General features: G+C 46.9%; 1 pseudogene; it reads left to right on the top strand.

Moving 5' to 3' along the window:
- The first annotated feature begins 347 nt into the window (after positions 1–347).
- On the top strand, positions 348–2,605 carry LOC119272345 (annotated as a pseudogene).
- Positions 2,606–15,520: the final 12,915 nt, after the last annotated feature.

Genomic DNA, 15,520 nt, shown 5'->3' with positions numbered 1-15,520 from the left:
ATCACTTATGCATGCCAACGTGATTCTTATCCTTTTCGTTAGACATTGTGTTCCCGTCAATCCATCCATGCATCGAACCAATTTTTTTTACTCTGTTCAGGTTGCAATTATGAACGAGTAGCATATGTATGCACTGAACTACTTGCATAAGACAGTGAAATGCTTTTTACTCGCATGAGTGGAATTTTGGAATAGAGAAAGAACATACAACAGAAATCACGTAATTAATTGATTACATAAATCGAGATCACGTAAAACAAGTTTGATAGGTCCGTTGCATCGCACAGGCATTTTTTCTATATGTACTAACAGGTTCTATTTATTTCCTTTGATCGGTCAACACTCCTATGTCCTATGTAGGTAAGAAGGAAAGAAAACCTAACGGTACATCCGGCAAAACAGTCAACGGCGAGCTTCATCGCCGCGTACGCGTCGTAGTACCTGGCCATTACCGGCTGGGGCATCAAGGACTTAGCCGGTGAAGAAGGTGTGGGTATTGGTAGAGCTCCAAGAAGCTGCCCTTCGTCCTGCCCGCCGTCTTCACCATCGGTCCCCGGGTGACCACCCTGGAACTCGGCAACGCTACCAAGGCGACACGGTCCGGGTTGGTTCGGTCCCTCATTGAGCCACCATTTGGACCGGCCAACCACCACCAGCGTCAACGTGCTGGGGCAACGGCGAGGTAGGTTGCGTGTGCGGGTGCTGTGGCGAGGTGGTGGACATGCGGGAGCGCCAGCGATGAGGTCGGTGATGTGTTGCGGCAAGTGTGCAGCTGTTAGCCATGAACCTTTCGTAGCAGTTTTTTTTCATGAGCCCATGTTTTTTTGTGTTCGGGCCTTGCCATAATTAGCGGATTAACCATGAAAAAAAACATGACGTTTAGTTTGTTGTCAAATGATGTCGTGATTTTCGGATCAAGCCATGTTTCTCATGTACTTCCTATTTCCTGTTCGACTGAATAGAAGTGCAGAAAGTGAACACACCAACACAACTGAAAGCAGTCATATTCAGTTATAGAGGTATACATTTATACAAGATATACACAGGCAGGTGCGGCCAGTAACCCAACTAACTCCTGAGCTGACCTTGCTAATCCTTTACTCGCGATAAAGACGCAGACGATAAGGAAAGGTTGTTACGAAGAGAGCAATGGGAGAGAGAGAATCACGTGGTGGCAGGTGGACCTGAACATATGCTTCAACAAAGAAAACGACAGCGTAGGATCATGGTGCGTGATTGTAGGCGGAGGCTATTAAATCTCACGCGGAAATCACGGCTGAGCGATTCTCGCACGATCCGAAGTTCACACCCAATCGACCGTTTTCCCCAGTTGATGGCCTGCATGTGTGTTGTGCTAAAATGGTCGCTGCCATGGCAGCAAAACCCGCAGCTAGAACGCTGCCAGCACCAAGTTGAGAACTCGAGATCGTCAGTGGTGCATGCACGACAGCGATGGCGAGAGGCTATGGTGCATGGGGAGGAGAGAAAAGAAGGAGAGGGGAAGCTTGGGGACATGGTAATTTACCCGGGGGCTGCCGGTCGCCATGCTGAGAATGGATGGCGGCGGCAGTGACATTTTTTCTCAGTCCTCTTGGTCGGACCGGTTGAAGACCAGACCGGATCGGACCGACAATTTTCCAGGCCGATTTTAGCAGACCAGATCATCCGTTTTCTCTAACAAGCCAGGACCGAGCGTGTCAAACACTGATTGAGCCACGAGCGATACGTCCAGCCCTGCCCACCGTCGAAACGAAGCTCCTACTCCACGTGAAGTTGATCGCGCTGTTGCACTCGTACGGTAGGAGCCACGGGCATGACATGGTGAAGGGCTAAAGGGTTGATCGAGGGTGAGACCCGGATGCTGGTGGCGCAGCTGACCATGGACGAGATCTTCACCTGCACCAAAAAGTTCAAGCGGGAGGTGTTTAGTAGTGTGCAGAAGGAGCCGGACCAATTCGGCCTCTTCATCTACAATGCCACCGTGAAGCAGCTGGTGGACGTGCCGGGGCATGAGTACTTCTCCTACCTCGGCGAGAAGACACAATAGGAGGCAGCAAGCAGGACCAAGGTGGATGTTTGTGGAGCGGGATGGCCTCACGTGCCAGAACGCCGCCAAGGTGGACGCCGAGAACAAGGTGCTCTTTGTGCAGCAGCAGGGCGAGGCGCTCAAGGAGAAGGCCAAGGGCAAGGCGGAGGTGCGGGTGTTTGAGAACACTAGGAAGGCCGACAACGCCGCCTCAGACCGACCTCGCCATGAAGTGGAAGGCTGGGACTGGCATGCCAAGGTCGCCGAGGTTGAGGCCGCCAAGGCTGTCACCATCCGCGATGCCGAGTTGCAGATGGAGGTTAAGACGAAGAACGTGCTCTGCCAAACTGACAAGCTCAAGGTCGAGCAGCTCAGCAAGTCCACAGTACACTACGACACACAGGTTGGTTATGCAATAAGCATGTATAAAAATATAGTACTAGGGATAAGAGAAATTCATACTTATTGACCTCAGCATTTTATATTTTGTAGGTTCAAGAATCGAACACGTTCTTCTACAGCTGCTAGAAGGCGGCGGATACGACATTGTATAAGGAGATGAAGGCGGCGGTGAGGTGAAGCGGCCAAGCAGAAACACATGCATGTCTCGATATGGGAGGAAAGGGAGGGAGATAAGGTGAGGGTTAGCGGTGCAACATGCCACACGAGGAAAGGGGTGAAGAGATGACCTTGAGGAGGGAAGTGAGCTCGGTCCATGGCATGGGTCAGATTAGAGGAAGGTTGATCCATGGTTTGGCCAAAGGGGTGATGAGCGAGGGAGAAGTAGAAGGCCCCCTCTCATATCTTGGTGCGCGAGCAAGTCTGTCGAGGTGGAAGAAGCCTGTCATTTCATGACGGCGTTGGTGACCTTGGCGTGATGTTGTTCGCCGATTTGTGGGCGGATCAGGCAACCGTCTGGTCTCTCGATCCCCCCCCCCTTCACTAATTTTGGTGAGAAGAGGGGAGGGATGAAAGGGTGGAGGGGTGGGAGATGAGGTCGCCGATTCTGTTGGTTGTGGGGGCGAGGACGGAGAGAGGAGAGTGAGCGACGCCGGTGAAGTCTATGGATCTAGAGAGGGAGGGGAACAAGAGAGTGAGTGATGCGGAGAGGTAGTGGATAGAGTGCGGTTGTTCGGGAGAGGACAGCAAGTCGTATAGGAGGGGTATAATAGGAATATCATAAAAATAAAGCTTTATTTATACCTGTACACTATATATATTTAGAATAACATAAAATATTTTCTCAATAAATTACTTAAAAATATCCAAGAAATTACGGATGACCGACTATCATTATGTAAAGGGGGAATCCGTTCTTTGCTCGTGGAGAAATGTAACATAGTTTTTATGGGCAATATACCACATACCCTAAATAGTAGGTATTCGTGAGAATAACCATCAACATGTGATTTAGAGGTGAGACTAAAATTATTAAAATTGGGATGCCACTCAATCTACTAGAAACTGCTCATTTCTTGGATTTGTCCAATGAATATATATTTTCCATACCACCATCATAAAAAATTATTCTAATCTTTGTTTATATTAGAATACCTTTGTAGGTCATAAAAACTGATGGATTTGATTGTGCTTCGGAGATGTCGACTGACAAAGACCCTGATGTAACGATGATGGAGGGGGCTAAGAATTCAACGAGTTTTACACAACCAAAAGAGGTGCATGCAATAATTGTTCTTCTTCGTATGTATGTTGCACATGATATAATACTCAAAAGGTATATTTCTATATATATTTAATTTTGTAGAATATGAGAGAGATGGAGATGGATTATGTCGGGGTTCAAAAAGAAACCCATTCAGAGGGTTTTTGGGGCGATGTCATTGGAAGGGGACAAAAATTCACCATGTTTTATACAACAAAAAGATGTGCAAGTGATGATATCCCACAACAACGACACACTCAAAATAAAGCAAACCGGCTGGAATTACGATAAATGTTTATGGCAACATTTATTTCCAACTGGTATTCTGATGAGTAAGTTCAATGATGTTCACATAACTCAAGAAAAATATTTCAAAAGCCCGTAGCAACGCGCGGGCATTCTACTAGTGCTTATTAGTGCAACACCACGTCTAAGAAATTGCCTATGTTTTGTTTTGTTTTCAGAGAGAAAGAAAACTGACTACTATGTCCAATATACATTTGGCGCGTAAAAACTCTGACACTGTAAAGTACGTCGGATCTTGATCGTACGCATAGCAATTACTCGCTGTAGTATGGCAATTTTGCTGACAATCTTTTACACTACACGACAATTTTTACTTAGAACATGGCAAATCTTACACAACAACAATAATAAATCTTACACAACATCATGGCTGCTTTATTGCTCAAATAGTTCTTACACCATCAATCAACAAGGATAAAATCAAACTAGGACATCAGACAAAATATCTGTTTTGGCATGGCAAATGTTGACGTTTGCTGTCAAATGCTAAATACTCCCTCCGTCCCATAATGTAGTGTTGGAAATATGCCCTAGAGGCAATAATAAAATGGTTATTATTATATTTCCTTGTTCATGATAATTGTCTATTGTTCATGCTATAATTGTGTTATCCGGAAATCGTAATACATGTGTGAATACATAGACCACAACACGTCCCTAGTGAGCCTCTAGTTGACTAGCTTGTTGATCAAAACATAGTCATGGTTTCCTGACTATGGACATTAGATGTCATTGATAACGGGATCACATCATTAGAAGAATGATGTGATGGACAAGACCCAATCCTAAGCATAGCTCAAAGATCGTGTAGTTCGTTTGCTAGAGCTTTTCCGAATGTCAAGTATCATTTCCTTAGACCATGAGATTGTGCAACTCCCGGATACCGTAGGAGTGCTTTGGGTGTGCCAAACATCACAACGTAACTGGGTGACTATAAAGGTGCACTATGGGTATCTCCGAAAGTGTCTGTTGGGTTGGCACGAATCGAGACTGGGATTTGTCACTCCGTATGACAGAGAGGTATCTCTGGGCCCACTCGGTAATGCATCATCATAATAAACTCAATGTGACCAAGTGGTTGATCACGGGATCATGCATTACAGTACGAGTAAAGTGACTTGCCGGTAACGAGATTGAACGAGGTATTGGGATACCGACGATCGAGTCTCGGGCGAGTAACGTACCGATTGACAAAGGGAATTGTATACGGGATTGATTGAATCCTCGACATCGTGGTTCATCCGATGAGATCGTCGTGGAACATGTGGGAGCCAACATGGGTATCCAGATCCCGCTGTTGTTTATTGACCGGAGAGTCGTCTTGGTCATGTCTACGTGTCTCCCGAACCCGTAGGGTCTACACACTTAAGGTTCGGTGACGCTAGGGTTGAAGAGATATTAGTATGCAGTAACCCAAAAGTTGTTCGGAGTCCCGGATGAGATCCCGGACGTCACGAGGAGTTCCGGAATGGTCCAGAGGTGAAGAATTATATATAGGAAGTCCAGTTTCGGCCATCGGGAAAGTTTTGGGGGTCACCGGTATTGTACCGGGACCACCGGAAGGGTCCCGGGGGTCCACCGGGTGGGGCCACCTATCCCCGAGGGCCCCATGGGCTGAAGTGGGGAAGGGAACCAGCCCCTGGTGGGCTGGTGCGCCCCCCTTGGGCCTCCCCCTGCGCCTAGGGTTGGAAACCCTAGGGGTGGGGGCGCCCCACTTGGCTTGGGGGGGAAGCCACCCCCTTGACCGCCCCCCCCCCCTTGAGATCCAATCTCTAGGGCCGGTGCCCCCCCTAGGGGCCCTATATATAGTGGGGGGAGGGAGGGAAGCCGCACCAAGTCCCTGGCCCCCTCCCTCTCCCCTCGTAACACCTCTCTCTCTCTCTCGTTGGAGCTTGGCGAAGCCCTGCCGAGATCACCGCTACTTCCACCACCACGCCGTCGTGCTGCTGGATCTCCATCAACCTCTCCTTCCCCTTGCTGGATCAAGAAGGAGGAGACGTCTTCCCAACCGTACGTGTGTTGAACGCGGAGGTGCCGTCCATTCGGCGCTAGGTCATCGGTGATTTGGATCACGACGAGTACGACTCCATCAACCCCGTTCTCTTGAACGCTTCCGCTCACGATTGAAAGAACATGCGGTGCCCCCATGTTTGGTTTTGGTAATTGATGACAATCTCTATGGACTAATGGTTGCCTTGAGTTATATTTGAAGGTTTTGTCCATACGCTTTTCTTGGAGTACATGTGTTGGTTTCAAGGAGAGTTTGTGTCGACCAAGGTGCTATTCAAGGAATTACCTAAAGATTGGTCTTGTGAGAGGTTGATCAAGACTAAGTTAAAGAGTGAATCAAGATGATCAACCCACAAAGCGTAGAAGATATACCGAGAGGGATCAAGTGATCCCATGGTATGGTAAGCATTGTCAATTATGCTTTGTGTACTAACCCATGGTCTTCGTGAGGGTTCTTTGTGGGGTTAGGTTGCGGTCTGCAAGTTCAAGTGGAGCACCACGAAGAGATCAAATGCTTGAAGCTTGTTGTCCTTTGTGGTGACAATGGACCTGTGAAGATGTGCGGAAGAGTAGCTCGCCCATAGTAGAGTATGGGGGAGCAATCAACTAGTCTTCATCGACTCAACACAATCAAGAAAGGTTGCGGTGCAAGTTCAAGTGGAGCATCACGAAGAGATCAAATGCTTGAAGCTTGCCGTCCATTGTGGTGACAATGGACTTGTGAAGATGTGCGGAAGAAAGGCTCACCCATAGTGGAGTATGGGGGAGCAATCAACTAGTCTTCATCGAGCCAACACAATCAAGAAAGGTGGTCCAACTTGAGGGAGTCAAGATCGTCGTCACCTAGCTCAAGTGGACCATGTGCAAGGCAAAGGTTTGCCCTTGATAGGTTTTCTATTTTACCGGTCTCATGATGGTAGTTGGGAGACCGGGTTATAGGATCAATTGACATACTATCAAGGGGGGCTCTCAATGAGTAGCTTGATCGTTTCGTTCATTGAGAGCTCAAACCATTGCATCCTTGCATTATCTTTCTTGGTTCTTGTTTGGTTCTCTTTGTGAGTCTTAGAGCTTACGGTCATCTTGTTGACAAGCTTGAGTTCATCAAAAACGGAGTTCGCTTGCCTCTTCTATGATGTTTTCGATGTTGGAGGTTTTGCCAGTTCTTCTTGGTTGGAGGTTTCACTCCTCTTTTTGTTAGGCATACCTCGCTGTTTTGATGCTACTCGTCGTCTTGTTTCCAACAAGCTTGAGTTTGCTCAATTCGGAGCTCATATACAGAAGTTATGGCAGTTCTGGTTTTCTTGAGTGTGGTTTTTGTCAGGGTCCTAGCGGTAGTACTGTGGTACCCAGCGGTAGTACCGCTGAGGAGTCACAAGCGACAGTACCGCTCCGCAGTGGTAGTACCGACGGTGACTCCGCAGCAGTACTACCGTTGGCTTACCAGGTCCCTACCGCGTCGATTCGAGGGGTCTTTTTCTGTGTCGGATTGTGCGCTACCTCGCTGCGGCAGTAGTGCGGCAGTACCGCTCCTTAGCGGCAGTACCGCCCTTCCTCCACGGTAGTACCGCCCGGTTCCCTCTTTCCCTTTCCCCTTCGTTCTGCGTGGCAGTACCGCTGAAGGGAGCGGTAGTACCGCTTAACCCAGCGGTAGTACCGCTGTCTCCTGCGGTACTACCGCCCCAAGATTCATGTTTTGTTGCTCCTTTTCCCTGTTTCTTCTGCCTGAGTGGTAGTACCGCTCGTGGAGCGGTAGTACCGCTCGTGTGCGGGCTAAGCACAAAACGGTTGGATTTTTTCCTCCTATAAAAGGGGGTCTTCTTCCCCAATGAACCTTATCCTTCGAGCTCGTGTTCTTCTCCCATTGTTGACCTTCTTCGAGCTTGCTAACTCTCAATCCCTCCATGGATTCTTGCTAGTTTTGAGGGAAAAGAGAGAGGAGATCTAGATCCACATTTCCACCAATCACTTTCTCCTCTATGTGAGGGGAACCCCTTGGATCTAGATCTTGGAGTTCTTGGTGTTCTCTTTCTTGTTCTTCCTCTCATTTTCCTCCCTAGCATTAGTTGCTTCGGTGGGATTTGAGAGAGAAGGACTTGGGCACTCCGTGTGCCCTTGCCATTGCATTTGGTGCATCAATTTGAGTTCTCCACGTGATACGTGGAAGTTACAAGTTGAGAAGCTTATTACTCTTGGGTGCTTGGTACCCTTGAGCGTGTTCCTCTTGGGTGCTTGGGCGCCCTAGACGGTTGTTGGTGTTCGGAGCTCAATCATTGTGGTGCAAAGCTCCGGGCAAGCATCGGGGTCTCCAATTAGGTTGTGGAGATCGCCCTGAGCAATTTGACGGGTACCAGTGACCGCCCCCAAGGGTTGCCAAAGTGTACGGGTTCGGTGACCGCCCCCAAGGGTTGCCATTTGTACGGGTTCGGTGACCGCCCTCAAGGGTCCCTTAGTGGAATCACGGCATCTTGCATTGTGCGAGAGCGTGAGGAGATTACGGTGGCCCTAGTGGCTTCTTGGGGAGCATTGTGCCTCCACACCGCTCCAAACAGAGATTAGCATCCGCAAGGGTGTGAACTTCGGGATACATCGTCGTCTCCTCGTGCCTCGGTTATCTCTTACCCGAGCCCTTTACTTATGCACTTTACTTTGTGATAGCCATATTGTTTCTTGTCATATATCTTGCTATCACATAGTTGCTTATCTTTCTTAGCATAAGTTGTTGGTGCACATAGGTGAGCCTAGTTGTTTTAGGTTTTGTGCTTGGCAAATTAACCGCTAGGTTTATTCCGCATTTGTTCAAGCCTAAACCGTAATTATTTTAAAACGCCTATTCACCCAACCCCTCTAGGCGACATCCACGATCTTTCAGCGATCTACAAGGGTATGTAGATGCACTCCCCTTTCCCTCATTGCTAGATAACTCCATAGATTGATCTTGGTGATGCGTAGAAAATTTTAAATTCTGCTACATTCCCCAATAGTGGCATCATGAGCTAGGTCTATGCGTAGTTTCTATGCACGAGTAGAACACAAAGCAGTTATGGGCGTCAATATTGTCAATTTACTTGTCGTTACTAGTCTTATCTTGATTCGGCAGCATCGTGGGATGAAGCGGCCCGGACCGATCTTACACGTACGCTTACGTGAGACTGGTTCCACCGACTGGCATGCACTAGTTGCATAAGGTGGCTAGCGGGTGTCTGTCTCTCCCACTTTAGTCGAATCGGATTCGATGAAAAGGGTCCTTATGAAGGGTAAATTGAAATTGGCATATCACGTTGTGGTTTTGGCGTAGGTAAGAAACGTTCTTGCTAAGAAACATATAGCAGCCACGTAAAAATTTGCAACAACAATTAGAGGACGTCTAACTTGTTTTTGCAGCATGTGCCGTGTGATGTGATATGGCCAAAAAGGATGTGATGAATGATATATGTGATGTATGAGATTGATCATGTTCTTGTAATAGGAATCACGACTTGCATGTCGATGAGTATGACAACCGGCAGGAGCCATAGGAGTTGTCTTAATTTATTTATGACATGCATGTCAACATATAACGTCATGTAATTACTTTACTTTATTGCTAAACTGTTAGCCATAGTAGTAGAAGTAATAGATGATGAGACAACTTCATGAAGACACGATGATGGAGATCATGATGATGGAGATCATGGTGTCATGCCAGTGACGACGATGATCATGGCGCCCGAAGATGGAGATCATAAGGAGCAAAATGATATTGGCCATATCATGTCACTATTTGATTACATGTGATGTTTATCATGTTTTACATCTTATTTGCTTAGAACGACGGTAGCTTAAATAAGATGATCCCTCGCAATAATTTCAAGAAAATGTTCCCCCTAACTATGCACCATTGCGAAGGTTCGTTGTTTCGAAGCACCACGTGATGATCGGGTGTGATAGATTCTAACGTTTGAATACAACGGGTGTAAGCCAGATTTACACACGCAATACACTTAGGTTGACTTGACGAGCCTAGCATGTACATGCATGGCCTCGGAACATGGAAGACCGAAAGGTCGAGCATGAGTGGTATAGAAGATACGATCAACATGAAGATGTTCACCGATGTTGACTAGTCCGTCTCACGTGATGATCGGACACGGCCTAGTTGACTCGGATCATGTTTCACTTAGATGACTGGAGGGATGTCTATCTGAGTGGGAGTTCATTGAATAATTTGATTAGATGAACTTAATTATCATGAACTTAGTCTAAAATATTTACAATGTGTCTTGTAGATCAGATGGCCCACGCTAATATTTCCCTCGACTTCAACGCGTTCCTAGAGAAAACCAAGCTGAAAGATGATGGCAGAAACTATACGGACTGGGTCCGGAACCTGAGGATCATCCTCATAGCTGCCAAGAAAGATTATGTCCTAGAAGCACCGCTAGGTGACGCACCCATCCCAGAGAACCAAGACGTTATGAACGCTTGGCAGTCACGTGCTGATGATTACTCCCTCGTTCAGTGCGGCATGCTTTACAGCTTAGAACCGGGGCTCCAAAAGCGTTTTGAGCAACACGGAGCATATGAGATGTTCGAAGAGCTGAAAATGGTTTTCCAAGCTCATGCCCGGGTCGAGAGATATGAAGTCTCTGACAAGTTCTTCAGTTGTAAGATGGAGGAAAATAGTTCTGTCAGTGAGCACATACTCAAAATGTATGGGTTGCACAACCGCTTGACTCAGCTAGGAGTTAATCTCTCGGATGACGCGGTCATTGACAGAATCCTTCAGTCGCTTCCACCGAGCTACAAGAGCTTTGTGATGAACTTCAATATGCAGGGGATGGAAAAGACCATTCCTGAGGTATATTCAATGTTGAAATCAGCGGAGGTGGAGATCAAAAAGGAACATCAAGTGTTGATGGTGAATAAAACCACTAAGTTTAAGAAAGGCAAGGGTAAGAAGAACTTCAAGAAGGACGGCAAGGGGGTTGCCGCGGTAAGCAAGCTGCCGGGAAGAAGCCAAAGAATGGACCCAAGCCCGAGACTGAGTGTTTTTATTGCAAGGGAAGTGGTCACTGGAAGCGGAACTGCCCCAAATACTTAGCGGACAAGAAGGCCGGCAACACTAAAGGTATATGTGATATACATGTAATTGATGTGTACCTTACCAGTACTCGTAGTAGCTCCTGGGTATTTGATACCGGTGCGGTTGCTCGCATTTCTAACTCAAAGCAGGAGCTGCGGAATAAGCGGATACTGGCGAAGGACGAGGTGACGATGCGCGTCGGGAATGGTTCCAAGGTCGATGTGATCGCCGTCGGCACGCTACCTCTGCATTTACCTCCGGGGTTAGTTTTAAACCTCAATAATTGTTATTTAGTGCCAGCTTTGAGCATGAACATTGTATCAGGATCTTGTTTAATTCGAGATGGCTACTCATTTAAATCCGAGAATAATGGTTGTTCTATTTATATGAGATATATGTTTTATGGTCATGCCCCGCTGGTGAATGATTTATTCTTAATGAATCTCGAGCGTAATGTTACACATATTCATAGTGTGAGTACCAAAAGATGTAAGGTTGATAATGATAGTCCCACATACTTGTGGCACTACCGCCTTGGTCACATAGGTGTCAAACGCATGAAGAAGCTCCATGCAGATGGACTTTTGGAGTCTCTTGATTACGAATCATTTGACACGTGCGAACCATGCCTCATGGGTAAAATGACCAAGACTCCGTTCTCAGGAACAATGGAGCGAGCAACCAACTTATTGGAAATCATACATACTGATGTGTGCGGTCCAATGAGTGTTGAGGCTCGCGGTGGCTATCGTTATGTTCTCACCCTCACTAATGACTTGAGTAGATATGGGTATGTCTACTTAATGAAACACAAGTCTGAGACCTTTGAAAAGTTCAAGGAATTTCAGAGTGAGGTTGAGAATGAACGTGACAGAAAAATCAAGTTCTTGCGATCAGATCGTGGGGGGGAATACTTGAGTCACGAATTTGGCACGCACTTAAGAAAATGTGGAATAGTTTCACAACTCACGCCGCCTGGAACACCTCAGTGTAATGGTGTGCCCAAACATCGTAATCGCACTCTATTGGATATGGTGCGATCTATGATGTCTCTTACCGATCTACCACTGTCATTTTGGGGCTATGCTTTAGAGACTGCCGCATTCACTTGAAATAGGGCTCCGTCGAAATCCGTTGAGGCGACACCGTATGAATTATGGTTTGGGAAGAAACCTAAGCTGTCGTTTCTAAAAGTTTGGGGATGCGATGCTTATGTGAAGAAACTTCAACCTGAAAAGCTCGAACCCAAATCGGAAAAATGCGTCTTCATAGGATACCCTAAAGAAACTATTGGGTATACCTTCTACCTCAGATCCGAAGGCAAGATCTTTGTTGCCAAGAATGGATCCTTTCTAGAGAAAGAGTTTCTCTCGAAAGAAGTAAGTGGGAGGAAAGTAGAACTTGATGAAGTATTGCCTCTTGAACCGGAGAGTGGCGCAGCTCAAGAAAATGTTTCTTAGGTGCCTCCACCGACTAGAGAGGAAATTAATGATGATGATCATGAAACTTCAGATCAAGTTGCTACTGAACTTCGTAGGTCCACAAGGACACGTTCCGCACCAGAGTGGTACGGCAACCCTGTCTTGGAAATCATGTTGTTAGACAACGGTGAACCTTGGAACTATGAGGAAACAATGGAGGGCCCAGATTCCGACAAATGGCTAGAAGCCATGAAATCCGAGATAGGATCCATGAATGAAAACGAAGTATGGACTTTGACTGACTTGCCCGATGATCGGCGAGCCATAGAAAATAAATGGATCTTTAAAAAGAAGACAGACGCAGATGGTAATGTGACCATCTACAAGGCTCGACTCGTCTCTAAGGGTTATCAACAAGTTCAAGGGGTTGACTACGATGAGACTTCCTCACCCGTAGTGAAGCTGAAGTCCGTCCGAATCATGTTAGCAATTGTCGCATTCTATGATTATGAGATATGGCAAATGGACGTCAAAAGGGCATTCCTTAACGGCTTTCTTAAGGAAGAATTGTATATGATGCAGCCAGAAGGTTTTTTCGATCCTAAGAATGCTAACAAGGTGTGCAAGCTCCAACGCTCAATCTATGGGCTGGTGCAAGCATCTCAGAGTTGGAACATTCGATTTGATGAGATGATCAAAGTGTTTGGGTTTACACGGACTTATGGAGAAGCCTGTGTTTACAAGAAAGTGAGTGGGAGCTCCGTAGCATTTCTCATATTATATGTGGATGACATACTGTTGATGGGAAATGATATAGAATTCTTGGAAAGCATAAAGGCCTACTTGAACAAGTGTTTTTCAATGAAGGACCTTGGAGAAGCTGCTTATATATTAGGCATCAAAATCTATAGAGATAGATCGAGACGCCTCATTGGTCTTTCACAAAGTACGTACCTTGACAAGATATTGAAGAAGTTCAATATGGATCAGTCCAAGAAGGGGTTCTTGCCTGTATTGCAAGGTATGCAATTGAGCACGGCTCAATGCCCGACCATGGCAGAAGATAGAGAAAAGATGCGTGTCGTCCCCTATGCCTCGGCCATAGGGTCTATTATGTATGCCATGCTGTATACCAGACCTGATGTAAACCTTGCCGTAAGTTTGGTAGGAAGGTACCAAAGTAATCCCGGCATGGAACACTGGACAGCGGTCAAGAATATCCTGAAGTACCTAAAGAGGACTAAGAATATGTTTCTCGTTTATGGAGGTGACGAACAGCTCGTCGTAAAGGGTTACGTCGATGCTAGCTTCGACACAGATCTGGATGACTCTAAGTCACAAACCGGATATGTGTATATTTTGAATGGTGGGGCAGTAAGTTGGTGCAGTTGCAAGCAAAGCATTGTGGCGGTATCTACATGTGAAGCGGAGTACATGGCAGCCTCGGAGGCAGCACAAGAAGCAATCTGGGTGAAGGAGTTCATTACCGACCTAGGAGTCATTCCCAATGCGTCGGGCCCGATGACTCTCTTCTGTGACAACACTGGAGCTATTGCCCTTGCCAAGGAGCCCAGGTTTCACAGGAAGACCAGGCATATCAAGTGTCGCTTCAACTCCATACGTGAAAGTGTTCAAAATGGAGACATAGATATTTGTAAAGTACATACGGACCTGAATGTGGCAGATCCGTTGACTAAACCTCTCCCTAGAGCAAAACATGATCAACACCAGAACTCTATGGGTGCTCAATTCATCACAATGTAACTAGATTATTGACTCTAGTGCAAGTGGGAGACTGTTGGAAATATGCCCTAGAGGCAATAATAAAATGGTTATTATTATATTTCCTTGTTCATGATAATTGTCTATTGTTCATGCTATAATTGTGTTATCCGGAAATCGTAATACATGTGTGAATACATAGACCACAACACGTCCCTAGTGAGCCTCTAGTTGACTAGCTTGTTGATCAAAAGATAGTCATGGTTTCCTGACTATGGACATTAGATGTCATTGATAACGGGATCACATCATTAGGAGAATGATGTGATGGACAAGACTCAATCCTAAGCATAGCTCAAAGATCGTGTAGTTCGTTTGCTAGAGCTTTTCCGAATGTCAAGTATCATTTCCTTAGACCATGAGATTGTGCAACTCCCGGATACCGTAGGAGTGCTTTGGGTGTGCCAAACGTCACAACGTAACTGGGAGACTATAAAGGTGCACTACGGGTATCTCCGAAAGTGTCTGTTGGGTTGGCACGAATTGAGACTGGGATTTGTCACTCCGTATGACGGAGAGGTATCTTTGGGCCCATTCGGTAATGCATCATCATAATGAGCTCAATGTGACCAAGTGGTTGATCACGGGATCATGCATTACGGTACGAGTAAAGTGACTTGCCGGTAACGAGATTGAACGAGGTATTGGGATACCGACGATCGAGTCTCGGGCGAGTAACGTACCGATTGACAAAGGGAATTGTATACAGGATTGATTGAATCCTCGACATCGTGGTTCATCCGATGAGATCGTCGTGGAACATGTGGGAGCCAACATGGATATCCAGATCCCGCTGTTGCTTATTGACCGGAGAGTCATCTCGGTCATGTCTACGTGTCTCCCGAACCCATAGGGTCTACACACTTAAGGTTCGGTGACGCTAGGGTTGAAGAGATATTAGTATGCGGTAACCCGAAAGTTGTTCGGAGTCTCGGGTGAGATCCCGGACGTCACGAGGAGTTCCGGAATGGTCCGGGGGTGAAGAATTATATATAGGAAGTCTAGTTTCGGCCATCGGGAAAGTTTCGGGGGTCACCAGTTGTACCGGGACCACCGGAAGGGTCCCGGGGGTCCACCGGGTGGGGCCACCTATCCCGGAGGGCCCCATGGGCTGAAGTGGGGAAGGGAACCAGCCCCTGGTGGGCTGGTGCGCCCCCCTTGGGCCTCCCGCTGCGCCTAGGGTTGGAAACCCTAGGGGTGGGGGGCGCCCCACTTGGCTTGGGGGGGGGAGCCACCCCCCTTGGCCG

This window comes from Triticum dicoccoides, chromosome 3A (genome assembly GCF_002162155.2).
Source record: "Triticum dicoccoides isolate Atlit2015 ecotype Zavitan chromosome 3A, WEW_v2.0, whole genome shotgun sequence".
In the NCBI taxonomy this organism is placed as follows: domain Eukaryota; kingdom Viridiplantae; phylum Streptophyta; class Magnoliopsida; order Poales; family Poaceae; genus Triticum; species Triticum dicoccoides.
This window is presented reverse-complemented; position numbering and strand designations above follow the sequence as displayed.